The sequence below is a fragment of the Coenobita brevimanus genome, chromosome 33, assembly GCF_032717465.1.
Source record: "Coenobita brevimanus isolate Jiangsu-jjx chromosome 33, ASM3271746v2, whole genome shotgun sequence".
In the NCBI taxonomy this organism is placed as follows: Eukaryota; Metazoa; Arthropoda; class Malacostraca; order Decapoda; family Coenobitidae; genus Coenobita; species Coenobita brevimanus.
In genome coordinates this window covers 25426034-25431704 of record NC_136986.1, presented here as the reverse complement: position 1 = coordinate 25431704, position 5671 = coordinate 25426034, and the positions used below count along the sequence as shown (strand labels likewise).

Below are 5671 nucleotides of genomic sequence, written 5' to 3'. Positions count from 1 at the left end.
CATTGTGTTCATAAACAAGGCAAAAGTTTGCTTAAATAACATTGAAACCTGTCTGTGTGTTCAATCCTGAGAGTTTTATTCCCTCTTGCTTACGTTCTTCATATTAGTGTTGGTCTCACCTGGCGATTATTGTCATTTTTTTGGATTACATATTTTACTGAAGGAGTTTAATTGAGGATGTTTCTCTTTCCCGGCAGGAAAAAATCTTATCAGGTAAAAAAGAAGAAAAAAATATTGCAGTATTTCACATTGTAATTTAGTTTTGTATTGTGTGTATTAGTACCGGATTACTTTCCTTGTTTGACAGCAGGTTACCATTGCATGTCTATTAAACCATTCTATACGATGTATTAGTTTATTCTAGCAACCTACAGCCTATTTCATTCAACTAGGGGAACATTTCGTGGTGAAGCGGTGGGTGACGGTTATATCGAACCCCTCCACTTTGAAGGCAACTTGAATGAGTTCACTTTCAACATAATTATAGCTTGCTCATAATCTCCAGGATGTGAACTCGTGTACCAGTAAATGAAAAAAAATCTCTAGTAGCTCATTAGTACCCTGTCCAAGTAACTGCTTAAACTGGTCTTTTTTTTTTTTGCCTATCGACCATTGAGGCCGGAGCCCCTGGTCAGTAAGGCAAAATTATATATATATGTTTATACACTGACACACACACACACACACACATATATATATATATATATATATATATAGATATATATATATATATATATATATATATATATATATACATACAAAAGTGGTTCCACATCAAATCTATAGTAATCACTGGTATAGAAGAGGAAGAAGTAAAAAACAAAATCACAAGAGACAAAAAGGAGATAGCAAATGTAATGAGCTTACTGAACGAAGTATCAGAGGAAATCTGTAGTAAAGACATAGAGGAACACAAAAGGTTAGGGAAATATGAGAAAAGCAAGACAAGACCTCTAAAGGTGACTTTCCAGAGTGTAAACACTGTGGAAGAGATACTAAAAAATGCAAAGAATCTTATGGAGAAAGAGGAGTTCAAAAATGTATGGATAAAAAAATGCCTAACACAAGAGGAACTGGAATTACTGAAAGAGAAAAGGGAGGAAGCAAAAATAAAAAATGAGGGAAGATCAGAAGAGGAGAAGAAGAAATTTTTTTACAAAGTAATAGGATTACAATTACGAAAGTGGTACACAAACAGGATGGCATAAAAGGGAGGAAGGTAGTAGAACCATGTCATGACAAGTATATAAACAAGATGATAAAGTTGATGTACTCAAATGTGGATGGAATGGTATCTAAATTACTAGAGATAAATGATTGTCAGAGAAAATGAACCACCAATAATATGCCTAACTGAAACAAAATTAACACCAAGGATATCCAATGACATACTAAACTTAGAGGAATACAATATATGGAGACGAGACATTAATTTAAACTGCCCCGTCCCGGCCACTTTTCGACCACTGGTACCCCCCAATCCCGGGCAATTTTCGACCTTTATTTTTTTTGCTAAAACTTTCGCTTTTGGTGAGAAACATCGAAAATTCATAGAGAAATCGCTCACCTGAGGTTTAAAATACTCATTACAGGTAGGAGAGCCTCCTTACCTTACTGGGTTTTCTATCAGGCTGGCACCAAAGAAAACGAGTTCTATGGGAGGATAACTATTTCACACCACTCATAAACGGTATTTATTTATTTACTGTTATGAATTTATATGTAGTACAAAAGTTTTTTTGTAGCTACAGGTTTCCATGGTTTACATGTGATTGTTGGTACTACTTTTTTGATGGTATGTTTGTATCGTCTTTATATGTCATTTTTCTCCGACTCATCATTTTGGTTTTGAGGCTGCTGCATGATATTGGCATTTTGTTGATGTAGTTTGATTGTTCCTTTACATTTTTATTTATTGATGAGGTGGATAAAAAAATAAGTAAGTAGATTAGAAAGCGAAGTTTTGCACTTAGTTTCGGCCTAAGCTTTGACTATGTAGTCTCTAATTTTGGTAGAAGCCAAAGGAGAGGCTAGTCACTGTTAATGATTGAATTGAAGTTATCTTCCTATCAAGAGAAGGCTTCTGTGGTGTAAGTATAACACGATACGTTTTCGCTGTATAGTTAAAATATTTTTTTAGAAGCTAAGTACTTTTAGATGTATTCATCTCTTTCGCAACTTCAACGCGATATTCTACAAATAAATTATAAAAGTAGATATTAAAGAATGAGAGTATAAGGGTTAAAATAAGGAAGATTTTTATAAAAGACTTAAAGTTTCTGTCACTAATTATTTGATGTAGTTTGGACGAGTTTATTAATGTTTGGAAGATTCCTTGGCCTCCTCTGATTTCGGATCATCCCTTATCGATTATTTTGGAGTAGTTTTGGCCTAGAGTAAGGCTAGATTTGGATAGGTTGAAGGTGGATAGGAACGGTAGGAATCATATAGAACCTGAAAATACTACTAGAGGATAAAGATTGAGTGAGTTTAATTTGAAGTTTACGTTTATAATATTGAGTAGGTAGCCTATTAGTCCCCCGAGGATTCTGATTGTTAGTACTAGGTTTTTTATAAGGGGAGAAAGGCAAATGATGTAGGATTCTGGAAAGATTAGTCAAGATAATAGTGCTCCTCTGAGAATTGCTCCTCTTCTAAGAGCTAATATAGGTGAAGTTATGATGGAGGATGAGTCGTCAATGTTTCTGAATCTGGCTAAGTTAAATTCTCCGGTTATAGAGTAAAAGATTAGGCGGAAGGTGTAACATACTGTTAATATGGTTGCAAAGATATAGAGGAATAGGATAACAGTATTGATTCATCTTATAAAGGCAATTTCTAGGATAAGGTCTTTTGAGTAGAATCCTGCTAGAAATGGGGTTCCATATAATGCTAGATTTGCCAGGTTTATACATATACAGGTTAAGGGCATGGAGGTTACTAGTCTTCCTATTAGCCGAATATCTTGGTATTCTTTTACATTATGAATTATGGCTCCAGCGCACATGAATAAAAGAGCTTTGAACAGTGCATGAGTGAGAAGATGGAAGAATGCGAGGTCTTTAAACCCTAGGGCTAGGATCCTTAGTATTACTCCTAGTTGTCTGAGGGTTGATAGGGCAATGATTTTTTTTAAGTCGTATTCGAAATTAGCTCCTAGACCTGATATAAATATTGTTAGGGATCTAAATAGTAGTAGTGTTGGTAAAGTTGTTTCTGATAATGCGGGCCTGAATCGGATGAGGAGGTAGACTCCAGCTGTAACAAGGGTTGAGGAGTGAACTAGAGCTGATACTGGTGTTGGGGCTGCCATAGCAGCAGGAAGCCAGGCGGAGAATGGAATTTGAGCTCTTTTAGTTATTGCCGCTATAATAATAAGTCTTTTTATTAATAGCGTGGAGTTGTCATCCAGGTAAAATACGTGGAAAATGAAATTTCAACCTCCTTCAACGAATATTAAGGCAATTCTTAAGAGAATTGCCACGTCTCCGACTCGATTGGATAGGACGGTTAGTATTCCGGCGTTTGCGGATTTCTCGTTTTGATAGTAAATTACTAGTGCATAGGATACTAATCCTAAGCCGTCTCATCCCAAAAGAATTCTGATTAAATTAGGGCTGGTGATTAAGAAGATTATTGATAGAAGGAAAGCTAAAACTAAGTATATAAATCGGTTTATGTTGGGGTCTCCTTCTATGTATCTTCCTCTGTAAAAAAGTACTATTGCTGAAATAAATATAACGAATCCTATGAACATTAAAGATATTCAGTCGAAAATGTATGTAGCAACGATAGAAGATGAGTTGATTCTTAGAATTTCTCATTCAATAACATAGCATGTTTTGTCGAATAAGCATAGGAGGGATATGAATAATGAGATTAGAGAAAAGAATATTAGGAAAACTGTTCTTGTTAGGTGTATTGAAATTTTTCAAATCATGGTTCAGGATAAGATTTTTATTTTTTTAGCGCCACAAACTAACGTTTTAGTAATAAACTACCTGAACGAGCTGAGTTGCAATATAGTTAAAATGTAAAAAGGCGTAAAGGCTTGATTAGATGTTCGCTATAATCAGGTTCCTTTTTAGAATCAAGATATTTAGGGGAATTCAATGAAGTCTTAAAACTAAGTATTCTCGTACTTTTCCTGAGCAACAGGAGTATAGAGATCCAGAGAATACACCGTGCTGTCTGAGTGAATAAAGGTAGAGAGTATAAGCTGCTCTGAAAAAGGATAGCAATCTGATTGTTAGGGCAGTTAATTTGTTTCATCTAATGATTCTTATGATCAGATTGATTTCTCCTAGTAAATTAATGGAAGGAGGTGCGGCCATATTACTGATTCTCAGTAAGAATCATCATAGTGCTATTCTTGGCATAAAGTTTAATAGGCCCTTATTAATTAGAAGACTTCGTCTTCCGATTCGTTCGTACACTATGTTTGCAAGGCAGAATAGCCCTGAAGAACATAGACCATGACCTGCTATTACTACAACAGCTCCGTTTATTCCTCATCACCCAAAGGTTAAGAGTCCGCAAAACTTATCTTATGTGGGCTACAGAAGAGTAGGCGATGAGTGATTTTATGTCTACTTGTCGTAGGCAGATAATACTAACGAAGAATCCTTCTAGGATACTTAATCTAACTCATAGTCATCTTAAGTTCTTGTTTATTTCGGTAAATAAAGGTAGGATTCGGATTAGGCCATAACCTCCTAGTTTTAGTAAGACTCCGGCTAGGATTATTGATCCTGCTACTGGAGCTTCAACGTGTGCCTTGGGTAGTCAAAGGTGAAATAAGTATATAGGTAGTTTCACGATAAAGGCTATAATAGAGGAGATGAATCAAATAAGGGATAGTATTCTTAGGCTGATTATTTGGTAAAAAGCTCCGATGGTGAGTGTTCCGTTTGTTTTATAGATGTAAAGCAAGGAGGCTAGGAGTGGTAGGGATGCAAATAGGGTATAGAATAGTATATAAACTCCTGCTTGAATTCGTTCTGGTTGATATCCTCAGCCTGTGAGAAGAGTGGAGAAATTGCAAGATAGTGAGAAGAGGACAGAGTATAAGAGCATAGTGGAAGAAAGATTGGGAAGGTATGAGCTAGAGTAGATGGAAGGGGTGGAAGACGTATGTAAAATATTCACGGAAGAGATAAGCGCAGCGTGTGAGGTGGTTTGTGGAGTGAGGAGGAGATGCAAGGGTGTGCAAGGAACAGCATGGTGGAATGATGAGGTGAAACGAGCTGTGGAACAAAAGAAGAAGGCATATGGTGAATGGTGGCGAGTAGAGGTAGGGGAGAAGATGAGAGAGAGAAGAGAGAGGTATATGTGAGCAGGAGAAGGGAGGTTAAGAGACTGGTGAAGGAGAGTAAGAAGAAAGTGGATGAAGAGTTTGGGAGGAATCTGAGTGTGAAATGGAGGGAGAGTAAGAAATTGTTTTGGAAGGAGGTAAAGAAAGTAAGGCAGTGTGAAAGGGGAAATAGTAGGGGAGTGAAAGATAGGAATAATAGATTGTTGGTGGAGAAGAGAGAGAAATTGAGGAGATGGAAGGAGCACTTTGAGGATTTGTTGAATGTAGAGAGTGGGAGCAGTGTGAGTATAAGTGGTTGGGGAATGGCTGGGAGAAGAAGAGATGAGAGGAGGGAGGAAGAGATCAGTAGGTCGGAAG

General features: G+C 36.7%; 1 pseudogene; it reads right to left on the bottom strand.

The window, feature by feature from the left end:
- Positions 1–2143: 2143 nt before the first annotated feature.
- Positions 2144–3940, bottom strand: LOC145395697 (NADH-ubiquinone oxidoreductase chain 5 pseudogene; annotated as a pseudogene).
- Positions 3941–5671: the final 1731 nt, after the last annotated feature.